The sequence below is a fragment of the Pan troglodytes genome, chromosome 1 (assembly GCF_028858775.2).
Source record: "Pan troglodytes isolate AG18354 chromosome 1, NHGRI_mPanTro3-v2.0_pri, whole genome shotgun sequence".
Taxonomy (NCBI): domain Eukaryota; kingdom Metazoa; phylum Chordata; class Mammalia; order Primates; family Hominidae; genus Pan; species Pan troglodytes.
In genome coordinates, this window is record NC_072398.2 from 218,115,456 (window position 1) to 218,129,150 (window position 13,695).

A 13,695-nucleotide genomic window follows, 5' to 3' on the forward strand; every position below is an offset into this window, starting at 1 on the left:
AGGGAAGCCTGTTTCACCCAAACACAAGTTTGTTCCCATCATCAGATGATGGTCTGCATGCAAGGTGCTGCCTGATGAAGACTCAGATCATTCAGGGGCAGCTCTATTTTAGGCTCCGTCCTTTCAGCCTCGCTTGTGTGATTGGTACCACTCTCACACCTACTCCCTCACCCTCCATCCCAGAAGCATGCACTTCCCGTATCAATTACCTTTCCTGGAGTTCAAAATAACCTTTCACAGACAGGGAATTACAGACAGGATCATTGGTGTTCATTAAGCTGCTGAGGATGGAGCTTCTACTGTGAAGTGCACAGGTTTCATGCACTTTCCCTTCTTTTTCTTTTTCTTTTTTGACACAGAGTCTCACACTGTAACTTAGGCTGGAGTGCAGTGGCACAATCTCAGCTCACTGCAGCCTTCACTTCCCTTGCCTCAGCCTCCCAAGTAGCTGGGATTATAGGTGCCTGTCACCATGCTCAGCTAAATTTTGTATTTTTAATAGAGATAGGGATTCACTGTGTTGGGCAGGGTGGTCTGAAACTCCTGACCTCGTGATCTGCCTGCCTCAGCCTTCCAAAGTCCTGAGATTACAGGCAAGAGACATCGCACCAGACTGCACTTTCCCTTCTTTCATACCCTCCTCTTTATGAAGAATACGTTTCCATCATATTAACTTTATACACACTTCCTAAGGAGGAATTCACAAATGCACCTTCACTAGATCTGAACCCCCAACTAACTAGCTCCCTACACATCTCTCTCTGTAGCATCTACCCAAGGCCATCCCTCTGCCCTTATTTGAGTGGTCTTGTGATACCAACTTCAGGATATAGAGCACTGAACAGCTTAATGAGTGAGAATATGCGGTGTTTGGTTTTTTGTTCTTGCGATAGTTTACTGAGAATGATGGTTTCCAATTTCATCCATGTCCCTACAAAGGACATGAACTCATCATTTTTTATGGTTGCATAGTATTCCATGGTGTATATGTGCCACATTTTCTTAATCCAGTCTATCATTGTTGGACATTTGGGTTGGTTCCAAGTCTTTGCTATTGTGAATAATGCCGCAATAAACATACGTGTGCATGTGTCTTTATAGCAGCATGATTTATAGTCATTTGGGTATATACCCAGTAATGGGATGGCTGGGTCAAATGGTATTTCTAGTTCTAGATCCCTGAGGAATTGCCACACTGACTTCCACAATGGTTGAACTAGTTTACAGTCCCACCAACAGTGTAAAAATGTTCCTATTTCTCCACATCCTCTCCAGCACCTGTTGTTTCCTGACTTTTTAATGATTGCCATTCTAACTGGTGTGAGATGATATCTCATAGTGGTTTTGATTTTCATTTCTCTGATGGCCAGTGATGATGAGCATTTTTTCATGTGTTTTTTGGCTGCATAAATGTCTTCTTTTGAGAAGTGTCTATTCATGTCCTTCGCCCACTTTTTGATGGGGTTGTTTGTTTTTTTCTTATAAATTTGTTTGAGTTCATTGTAGATTCTGGATATTAGCCCTTTGTCAGATGAGTAGGTTGTGAAAATTTTCTCCCATGTTGTAGGTTGCCTGTTCACTCTGATGGTAGTTTCTTTTGCTGTGCAGAAGCAGAAGCTCTTTAGTTTAATTAGATCCCATTTGTCCATTTTGGCTTTTGTTGCCATTGCTTTTGGTGTTTTGGACATGAAGTCCTTGCCCATGCCTATGTCCTAAATGATAATGCCTAGGTTTTCTTGTAGGGTTTTTATGGTTTTAGGTCTAACGTTTAAATCTTTAATCCATCTTGAATTGATTTTTGTATAAGGTGTAAGGAAGGGATCCAGTTTCAGCTTTCTACATATGGCTAGCCAGTTTTCCCAGCACCATTTGTTAAATAGGGAATCCTTTCCCCATTGCTTGTTTTTCTCAGGTTTGTCAAAGATCAGATAGTTGTAGGTAAGCGGCGTTATTTCTGAGGGCTCTGTTCTATTCCATTGATCTATATCTCTGTTTTGGTACCAGTACCATGCTGTTTTGGTTACCATAGCCTTGTAGTATAGTTTGAAGTCAGGTAGTGTGATTCCTCCAGCTTTGTTCTTTTGGCTTAGGATTGACTTGGCGATGCGGGCTCTTTTTTGGTTCCATATGAACTTTAAAGTAGTTTTTTCCAATTCTGTGAAGAAAGTCATTGGTAGCTTGATGGGGATGGCATTGAATCTTTAAATTACCTTGGGCAGTATGGCCATTTTCACGATATTGATTCTTCCTACCCATGAGCATGGAATGTTCTTCCATTTGTTTGTATCCTCTTTTATTTCCTTGAGCAGTGGTTTGTAGTTCTCCTTGAAGAGGCCCTTCACATCCCTTGTAAGTTGGATTCCTGGGTATTTTATTCTCTTTGAAGCAATTGTGAATGGGAGTTCACTCATGATTTGGCTCTCTGTTTGTCTGTTGTTGGTGTATAGGAATGCTTGTGATTTTTGTACATTGATTTTGTATCCTGAGACTTTGCTGAAGTTGCTTATCAGCTTAAGGAGATTTTGGGCTGAGACGATGGGGTTTTCTAGATATACAATCATGTCATCTGCAAACAGGGACAATTTGACTTCCTCTTTTCCTAATTGAATACCCTTTATTTCCTTCTCCTGCCTGATTGCCCTGGCCAGAACTTCCAACATTATGTTGAATAGGAGCGGTGAGAGAGGGCATCCCTGTCTTGTGCCAGTTTTCAAAGGGAATGCTTCCAGTTTTTGCCCATTCAGTATGATATTGGCTGTGGGTTTGTCATAGATAGCTCTTATTATTTTGAAATACGTCCCATCAATACCTAATTTATTGAGAGTTTTTAGCATGAAGGGTTGTTGAATTTTGTCAAAGGCTTTTTCTGCATCTATTGAGATAATCATGTGGTTTTTGTCTTTGGCTCTGTTTATATGCTGGATTACATTTATTGATTTGCGTATATTGAACCAGCCTTGCATCCCAGGGATGAAGCCCACTTGATCATGGTGGATAAGCTTTTTGATGTGCTGCTGGATTCGGTTTGCCAGTATTTTATTGAGGATTTTTGCATCAATGTTCATCAACGATATTGGTCTAAAATTCTCTTTTTTGGTTGTGTCTCTGCCCGGCTTTGGTATCAGAATGATGCTGGCCTCATAAAATGAGTTAGGGAGGATTCCCTCTTTTTCTATTGATTGGAATAGTTTCAGAAGGAATGGTACCAGTTCCTCCTTGTACCTCTGGTAGAATTCGGCTGTGAATCCATCTGGTCCTGGACTCTTTTTCGTTGGTAAACTATTGATTATTGCCACAATTTCAGCTCCTGTTATTGGTCTATTCAGAGATTCAACTTCTTCCTGGTTTAGTCATGGGAGAGTGTATGTGTCGAGGAATGTATCCATTTCTTCTAGATTTTCTAGTTTATTTGCGTAGAGTTGTTTGTAGTATTCTCTGATGGTAGTTTGTATTTCTGTGGGATCGGTGGTGATATCCCCTTTATCATTTTTTATTGTGTCTATTTGATTCTTCTCTCTTTTTTTCTTTATTAGTCTTACTAGCAGTCTATTAATTTTGTTGATCTTTTCAAAAAACCAGTTCCTGGATTCATTGATTTTTTGAAGGGTTTTTTGTGTCTCTATTTCCTTCAGTTCTGCTCTGATCTTAGTTATTTCTTGCCTTCTGCTAGCTTTTGAATGTGTTTGCTCTTGCTTTTCTAGTTCTTTTAATTGTGATGTTAGGGTGTCAATTTTGGATCTTTCCTGCTTTCTCTTGTGGGCATTTAGTGCTATAAATTTCCCTCTACACACTGCTTTGAATGCGTCCCATAGATTCTGGTATGTTGTGTCTTTGTTCTCGTTGGTTTCAAAGAACATCTTTATTTCTGCCTTCATTTCGTTATGTACCCAGTAGTCATTCAGGAGCAGGTTGTTCAGTTTCCATGTAGTTGAGCGGCTTTGAGTGAGATTCTTAATCCTGAGTTCTAGTTTGATTGCACTGTTGTCTGAGAGATAGTTTGTTATAATTTCTGTTCTTTTACATTTGCTGAGGAGAGCTTTACTTCCAACTATGTGGTCAATTTTGGAATAGGTGTGGTGTGGTGCTGAAAAAAATGTATATTCTGTTGATTTGGGGTGGAGAGTTCTGTAGATGTCTATTAGGTCCGCTTGGTGCAGAGCTGAGTTCAATTCCTGGGTATCCTTGTTGACTTTCTGTCTCGTTGATCTGTCTAATGTTGACAGTGTTGTGTTAAAGTCTCCCATTATTAATGTGTGGGAGTCTAAGTCTCTTTGTAGGTCACTCAGGACTTGCTTTATGAATCTGGGTGCTCCTGTATTGGGTGCATATATATTTAGGATAGTTAGCTCTTCTTGTTGAATTGATCCCTTTACCATTATGTAATGGCCTTCTTTGTCTCTTTTGATCTTTGTTGGTTTAAAGTCTGTTTTATCAGAGACTAGGATTGCAACCCCTGCCTTTTTGTGTTTTCCATTTGTTTGGTAGATCTTCCTCCATCCTTTTATTTTGAGCCTATGTGTGTCTCTGCACGTGAGATGGGTTTCCTGAATACAGCACACTGATGGGTCTTGACTCTTTATCCAACTTGCCAGTCTGTGTCTTTTAATTGGAGAATTTAGTCCATTTACATTTAAAGTTAATATTGTTATGTGTGAATTTGATCCTGTCATTATGATGTTAGCTGGTTATTTTGCTCGTTAGTTGATGCAGTTTCTTCCTAGTGTCGACGGTCTTTACATTTTGGCATGATTTTGCAGCGGCTGGTACCTGTTGTTCCTTTCCATGTTTAGCGCTTCCTTCAGGAGCTCTTTTAGGGCAGGCCTGGTGGTGACAAAATCAGTCAGCATTTGCTTGTCTGTAAAGTATTTTATTTCTCCTTCACTTATGAAGCTTAGTTTGGCTGGATATGAAATTCTGGGTTGAAAATTCTTTTCTTTAAGAATGTTGAATATTGGCTGGATGTGGTGGCATGTGGCTCGAATCCCAGCTACTAGAGAGGCTGAGGCAGGAGAATTGCTCGAATCTGGGAGTAAGAGGTTGCAGTGAAGTGAGACTGTGCCACTGCACTCCAGCCTGCATGACAGAGTGAGTCTCTGTCTCAAAAAAAAAAAAAAAAAAAAAAAGGAAAAAAACTTTTGCCAAATAAGTTTAAATTACTTTCCTTCTAATATCCTTAGCCATTTTTAAAATATGGGTTACTGCTCTCTTATGAAATGAATTAGACAACTTTCCATATTTGCCTTTCTTTCTGGAACATCTTGTACAAAACAGAAAATACCGGCCAGGTGCAGTGGCTCATGCCTGTAATCCTAGCACTTTGGGAGACTAAGGCAGGCGGATCACTAGCTTCCAATCAAAAAGTGATATCTGATTGCATTTCTGAAGCTCCACCCAGTTAATCCTGATTGGGTTTTTGGCTCTCCCCAGATTAATGGATTGAATCAGATATCCATTCATATCAGATATCCATATTAATTGCATGAATCAGGAAATTGACAGTGTTAGGGATAGGGTGGAAGTCAAGAATTCATTCATTCAAGGCCGGGTGAGGCAGCTCACGCCTGTAATCCTTCCAGAAGGACTTCCCTGTACTGGTTTAGCCTTTGCATACCCTGTCTTTCATTTGGGTCCCACTGGGGGTCTGTTCCTGCTAGTTGGATCCTCACATACCCTCGGGGATTTTGTAATCAGCTGGAACATGTTCTTCCAGCCACTTAGTTGCCACTTGGAGCACTCTCCACCTTTCATCTGTGTTAAAGAGGTGCATGAGCACCTGGTGGCAATCAGCCCAGGTGGGGTTGTGGGTCTGGATAACAGTTTGGAGCAAATAAATTATAGCTTGAGGCTTTTCGGTATAGGATGGGGTATTGTTTTCCAATGGAGGAGATGGGCAGAGGTGAAGGGTTGGTACACAAAGGCACGCCTTTCCACCATAAGCCCATCCTCGTCTACTCCAGTATACTGTTGCTCTCTCAGGGACATTTGTATCCCAGTTCTAGGCCTCATACGGGCAGTCAAGGGAGGGTCTTGCATCCTGAGGTCTTGCACCCTTTCTTCTCTACTCTGGGCAGCCTAGGGGTATGTAGGCCTTGTGGAAGCTTGGGCGCAGTGGGCTCAGGAGTGGGAGGCCTTCCTTCTTGGTGAAAGGGGGGGCACTGGCACAGTGTCTTGCCAGTGTTCCTTTGCTTAGTTTCTTTTTTTAACTGTTGTTTGTGATTTTCCATCTTCCTGAGACCAACCACTACTTGCTGGACCTTCTGAATTGGGAAAGAATGGAAAGTCTGTCAGACAGTTTTTTCCAACATTTAGGTTGTTGAACTGCTTAGGGGATCCTCTGAGCCTCTCACCTGAGGGGTCTGCCAATCATTTGTTGCCTGAACATGGGCAGATTCCTCTTGCTAGCCAAATCTCAGGGTCACCAACATGCTTTAGATTATTTGTGAGGGAGAGCTGAGATCTTGGATGAATGATACCAGCCCCTGCTGTACCTCGTGGATGCTCAGTCACCAGAGACACTCACAACCACCCTTGGTGCTGAGCTCAACCTCAGCCTCAGGCTCACAAAGTGAGGGCAGGCAAAGTAGAAGCTCCACTGAACACATTTCAGTTTAACTCGATTGCACACATAGCAGGGCATTGACAGTGAGGTCAGAAATGTGGAGAAAGAACATTTACAGAAACATTTCAAGATAGAGAACACCCTTCAAAGTACTCCAGTTTTGGAGGCCAGTGGCATCTCAGAGCTGTTTGGTTTTCATATAGAATGGGAGAGAAAGGCCTGGAGGACTTTCTGGAGGCAAGGGAGCTTCTTGCTACTTTGTGCCCTAAAACATCGGAAGAATCACTGTGTGATCCCTCTTAGGATGGGAGCCATCCATGAACTTAGCAGATATTTCAACATGAAATAGAGCTTCCAGGTTTTGTGGGGGAAATGTATTTTAGGTGTGCACCCAATATAACAGTATATATGCGCTGCTCTTAAAGACAAGAAGGCTCTTTCTTTCTTTCTTTCTTTCTTTCTTTCTTTCTTTCTTTCTTTCTTTCTTTCTTCTTTCTTTCTCTTTCTTTTTCTTTCCTTCCTTCTTTCCTTCTTTTTCTTTCTTTCTTTTTCTTACTTTCTTTCTTCTTTCTTTCTTTTTCTTTCTTTCCACCTTTCTTTCTGTTTCCTTCTTTCTGTCTTTTTCTCTCCCCTCCCTCCCTCCCTCCCTCCCTCCCTCCCTCCCTCCCTCCCTCCCTTCCTTCTTTCCTTCCTTTTTTTTGAGGCAAGGTTTCATTCTGTTGACCAGGCTGGAGTGCAGTGGCACAATGATGGCTCACTGCAGTCTCAACCCCCTGGGCTCAGGTGATCCTCGCATCTAAACTTCTTGGGCAGCTGGGACTACAGGTGCACACCACCATGCCTGGCTAATTTTTTGTATATATTTTTTATAGACAGAATTTTCCATGTTGCCCAGGCAGGTCTCAAACTCCTGCGCTCAAGTAATCCATCTGCCTTGGCCTCCCAAAGTGCTGAAATTAGAGATATGAGCCACCACTCATGGCCTGAGTTTTCTTTGTATACCTAATGGTATCACTTTAATCAGAATCTCTCTGTTCAATATCAGGGACAAGGGAGGACTTTAAGGATGGCAGAACATTAATTATCAAAATATGCTGGGGAATGGCACGATGGTATTGATGAGGATGAGGGGCCCTGGGAAACGCCTGTGGGTGAGGGTTGCTGGGAAATGTCCCACTGTGGGAAGATCCCTGAGTCTAAAAGAAAGGTTTCCAGACCATAGCACCATGACAGAGACATGGACCCTTGTTCACTTTCTCCCACATCCTGCAAAACCCACAGCTTCCACCCTCGATGGCTTCCAGGTTGGGAAAGTCTCCCTTCCCAGGTCTGGCCACACTACTTCTCTCTGGCATCTGCCCCAGCTCAGATTCTCAGATTCCATCTTCCCAGGCTGATTTTCTGAGGCGAGCCCATCATTTTTGGGAGTAAGCACGCTTTCCCTTCTAGTAGGGGCCAAGACTGTATCTGCCTTCTCTGCCCTCAAAGACAATGTTGTGTTTGAAGAGTCTGCACTGTCTCTTCTGTAACTATTCCCTTTTTAATTTTTAAACTCAATCCAGACAGAGTCTTTCAATCCTTCTGTGGAGATGCCCACAAAATACCCACCATGTTTTATGCTGTCTTGGTTCCTTCCCAGGGTTCTACTAGAACACCCGGTCCCATCCTGCCCAGCCCCCACCTCACTTTGTCATTCTGTCCTGATTTCTTTCAGTGAAGCCTTGACCTTAGTCTTGTGATCAATAACACCCTCAGTGGTTCCCCTCTTCAACCTGAACCCACATATGACCTGCCCTGTTAGGAAGCATAAAACCCAGGTAACTGTTGGATAACAGAGCTTTTTATTCTGTTTTCTTAGGGTTGACATCACCATCTTTTTAAAGCTGTCTTAGCTCTGAAACGTTTTGATAATTTCAATGTGGCCAAATATTCTCCCATAAAGATATCATCAGGTTTTGTTTTTTCTTTCTAATGCCAGGAACAGATTAAACCTTCCATGTCACTATGAAGGTCACATGTTAGGCAAACTTCATCAGTGTTTGGGGAATAAATGAATTAATGAGTTTTGGACTTTCACCCTGTTATTTATTCTTTCACTTTCATAAATGCACATCTAATTTAATCAATGAATCAGAAGAAAGTGTGAAACTCAATCAGGATTAACTGGGTGGAACTTCAGGATCTAATCAGGTATCACTTTCTGATTGGAAGCTGGTGATTGAGAAGGGGAGGGTGTGGTTAGAAACATCAACAAAAGCTCCTGAGTTTGCACAGGACAGACCCAAAGCCCTGGTGCCTGGAGCTACTGCTTGGTTCTCTGAGAGGTCCCAGCACCCTGCAAACTGAGTCCAGATCTGGTAAGTCACCACCTTCTTAGGAACATGCCCGTCTAATCTGCAGCCAGCCAGTCAGGGATGGTGACACGCAGCCCAAAATGGCACAGAGAATTTCCTGTCTGTTTTTTCAGATTAAACAGATGTAGGTTTTGATTTTTCCTCCAAATATAGTTTTGACTTCATCCCTCAAATTTTGATTTGTGCTTCATTTTTTCCTCATTTCAAAATTCTTATTGAAGCAGTTTTTAAAAAAAAATTAAAAATTTACAGTTGGATGGATGTTTATGTCTTGACATGTGAAGTTGTTGGTTTCTGTGCCTGTCAGCTATAGTTTGCACACTTAGTGGTATTGTGATTTTATTAGTCAGGCTTTCATTTTACAGAAATCTTAGATCTCCCGTACACCATTCTCAAGAGACTTGTTCCGAACCTGGGATTTATCTCTTCCCTTAGACTCTGTCCCTAAGTGTGTGATTGTGAGTATGTGGAAGGGATGTGTATTGGATCCTTCTCCTCAGACTTAGTGTTTCCATTCCTACCTTCCAAGTGCTCTAGACTACTGCAACACTGCTTTTATAATTTCTCTTACAGTTTTTCAAAATAAAAACACACATTGGACTCCCAAAGTGCTGGGATTACAGGAGTGAGCCACTGTGCCTCATCTAGAGCTAGTATTTCTATCCCTACCTTCCAAATGCTCTAGAATACCATCACATCGCTTTTAGTTTCTGGTTAATTCTTTTCTCTTGTTCTGAGATGGAGTCTCACTCTGTCACCCAGGCTGAAGGGCAGGGTGTTGAGTTCAGCTCACTGAAAACACTGCCTCCGGGATTCAAGTGATTCTTCTTCCTCTGCCTCCAGAGTAGCTAGAATTATAGGACTGCACCACCACACCTGGCTAACATTTTAATTAATTAATTTATTATTATTATTATTATTTGAGACAGAGTCTAACTCTTTTGTCCAGACTGGAGTGCAGTGGTGGGATCTCGGCTCACTGCAACCTCTGCCTTTTGGAGTCAAATGATTTTTAATTTTTTTATATTTAGTAGAGACAGGGTTCATTATGTAAGCCAGGCTGTTCTCGAACTCCTAACCTCAAGTGATCTGCCTGTTTTGGCCTCCCACAGTGCTGGGATTACAGACATGAGCCACAGCACCCGGTCAGTTTCTGGTTGAAATTTTTCAAAATAAAAAATAATGGCATTGACTTTAGGGAGTCCCTTTAGTGTTCCCCCAGCATGTTCATGGTGTAAACTGAGAATGGAGGCTGTCTGGGGCCACAGGACACTCTCATTCTCATTGCTTTAGGGCGGTAAGTGACAAGAAAATTTTCCTCAAAGAGGTAGAGCTTGGCTTTCAGGATCCTCAGTGACACTTTCCAGTGGTACTGGGATTCAGTGGAGCCATGGATGAAAATTAATGGGCCAGTGGTCTCTTTGACCCCTCCCTCCTTGGTGTTTGGAAGACATTCTTCCTGGTACCAGCAGAAGCAGAAATATAGATTTGTGGCCACCAAGTGCAGAGTGGAATTGGGGTAAAGTGGTAATTTTTCTACCTCTACCAGAGCAATGCTATTGGCCCTAGGAGAAGAAGAGGTGATTGTGTTTGGCCTGAAAGTGATGCCTTTTCTCTGGATTTGTCTTCTAGAGTTTTTCCTTACAGATTCATCAGGATGAGCATCCAGGCCCCACCCAGACTCCTGGAGCTGGCGGGGCAGAGTCTGCTGAGAGACAAGCCCTTGGCCATCTCTGCCCTGGAGGAGCTGCCCAGGGAGCTCTACCTCCCACTCTTCCTGGAGGCCTTCAGCAGGAGACACTTCCAGACTCTGACAGTGATGGTGCAGGCCTGGCCCTTCACCCGCCTCCCTCTGGGATCGCTGATGAAGACGCTTCATCTGGAGACCTTAAAAGCATTGCTGGAAGGGCTTCACATGCTGCTTAAACAGAAGGATCGCCCCAGGTGAGGTGACGCAGGAAGGCTGGTAGATGGGGCTCAGGTGTCCAGGGAAAGAACAGCAGGGTCAGGCAAAGAAGTAGCCCAAGGATGGCCCAGTGTCTTCTGGTGGTGCTGGTGACGAAGCTCAGGGATGCCTTGGCCACTGCCCAGATCCTCAGGGAAAGAACTGCCCACAATATAGGGTCCACTGTGGGAACAGAAACTTGCCTATTCCCAGTGGAAGGTAAAAGGAATAGAAGTGGGGACCAGTCAGAATTGAAAGAGAAAAGGGACCAAGAAAACTCAGAGAGAACAGGGAGCACCGAGGACAGGAGCAGCTGATTTATTGGATGAGAATGAAAGCAAAGGTCAGGGATTTGTCCTTCTAAATTCTGAGCCTCTGCCTTACTTTACCCACAGGAGGTGGAAACTTCAAGTGCTGGATTTGCGGGATGTTGATGAGAATTTCTGGGCCATATGGTCTGAATCCAGGGCCCTGTCCTACTCCCCAGAGGCCATGAGTAAGAGGCAGACAGCAGAGGACTGTCCAAGGATGGGAGAGCACCAGCCCTTGAAGGTGTTCATAGACATCTGCCTCAAGGAAATACCCCAGGATGAATGCCTGACATACCTCTTCTGGTGGGTTTACCAAAGGAGAGGTTTAGTACACCTGTGCTGTAGTAAGTTGGTGAATTATCTAACGTCGATTGAATATCTCAGAAGATTATTGAAAATAATCCACCTGAATAGTATTCAGGAGCTGGAAATTTGCTATGTGTCCTGGCCACATCTGATAAGAAAGCTTCATTGTTACCTGAAGGAGATGAAGAATCTTCGCAAACTCATTTTTCTTCAGGTGCCATCCTTACACATCAATTACCGCGAGGAATGCTCAGTCGCCAAAATCAGCTCTATGTTCCTCAGGCTGAAACACCTCCAGCTGCTTAAAATGAATATGGTCACCTTCCACAGAGGGCACCTGGGACAGCTGATCAGGTGAGAAAGGATCATGCCCTTTCTCTGCAGACCACAGCGCAGCCTTTTTTTTTTTGTTACAGCAAACACTAGAAGACGTGTACTGTGTGCCAGCCAGTGGCAACGGCACAGTGCAGGGGACACCAGAATGTCAACACATTGTCCCATTCGGTGCTCCATGTCCTGGAGTGGCTATCACAGGATCACTTCAGTAAAGGCAGAGGGGTCACCTAGGGTAGAGGCTAGAGAGGGACATCATGTACAAGGTACTTAGTGGGCATTTTGTCTCTACTGCATGTGCACATGTGAATTTCTTGTTACAAAGTGTGTTTCAAGTTGATATGATGTAAAAGAGGTAACAGAGGAGGGTATGAAAGGAGGGACAGTGCATCAAACTTGTGCATTTCACAGTAGAAGCTCTGTCCTCACCAGCTTAGTGATCATGAATGATCCTGTCTCTGATTCCCTGTCTGTAGAAGGTTGTTTTGAACTCCAGGAAAGTCAATTGACATGGAACATGCATGCTTCTGGGATGGAGGGTGAAGGAGTAGGAGTGAGAGTGGTAAAAAGTGACAGTTGGTTTGCAGATGCAGGCAGGCCAGGGAGCCCCTGCCGGCAGGTAGCCCCAGCTAATGTCCCTAGACCTTGCTGAGTTGAGTTCTTTGTGCACATCTCCCACCGGGTACCTGTGGCCCAGAGATGAAGTTTTCTGCTAAAAGATGAAGATGAAAGGCTTTAGAGATTTTGTGGCCTTGACCCAATCACACAAGGAATGGTGAAAGGGCTGAGGCTAAAATGGGATAGCCCCTGAATGATCAGGGTCCTCAACATGCAGCAACTTGCATGAGGACCATCATCAGATGATGGGAACAAACTTGTGTTTGGTTGAAGCAGGTATTTTCCTTGAGGTTATTCCCCACTACCTTCATCTAACTGGTACCATTGCCCAGAACTAACTTCTTGATCTCCACAGGTGCCTCTAGAACCCCTTGGAGAACTTGGAATTAACTTGTGTCTACCTATTGGAAGAGGACTCGAAGTGTCTCTACCAGTACCCAAGCCTCGCTTACCCAAAGCATCTGAATCTCAGCTACATGCTGCAGTTCTCTATCAGTCTTGAACCCCTCGGAGCTCTGCTGGAGAAAGTTTCTGCCACTCTTGAGACCCTCATCTTGGAGGGCTGTCAGATCCACTACTCCCAACTCAGTGCCATCTTGCCTGGCCTGAGCCACTGCTCCCAGCTCACCACCTTCTACTTTGGCAGAAATTGCATGTCTATGGAAGCCCTGAAGGACCTGCTGTGCCACACCAGTGGGCTGAGCAAGTTAAGCATGGAGATGTATCCTGCCCCTGAGGAGAGTTTGAATTCCTTGGTTCATGTCGACTGGGAGATCTTCACCCCACTTCGGGCTGAGCTGATGTGTACACTGAGGGAAGTCAGGCAGCCCAAGAGGATCTTCACTGGTCCCACCCCCTGCCCTTCCTGTGGCTCATCACCGCCTGAGGAACTGGAGCTCCATCTTTGCTGCTAGGGAAGGCGTGCCTAGCGGGGTAGAGAAATCCAAAGTTCTCTTCTAGGCCCTTGTACACTAAAATCTAGTATGTAGGTACAAGTTATTTTCCTCTTTTCTTATTTCCTTTTTTAATAATTCCAATATTTTTATTACAACAAAATTGAGATAGTGTTTCACTATGTTGCCCCAGCAGGTCTCAAACTGCTGGTCGCATGGGATTCTCCTGCCTCGGCCTCCTAAAGTGCTGGGATTACAGGCATGAGCGACTGTGCCCAGGCCACATGTGCTACTTAAAGGAAGCACAGAGCTCTGTTTCAGACAGGTGCTCAGTGCGAGGGAAAAAATCCTAAGAGCAGGGGGCAAGACTTGAGGA

General features: G+C 43.8%; 1 pseudogene; it reads left to right on the forward strand.

Moving 5' to 3' along the window:
- Positions 1 to 10,570: 10,570 nt before the first annotated feature.
- On the forward strand, positions 10,571 to 13,456 carry LOC129143369 (PRAME family member 14-like; annotated as a pseudogene).
- Positions 13,457 to 13,695: the final 239 nt, after the last annotated feature.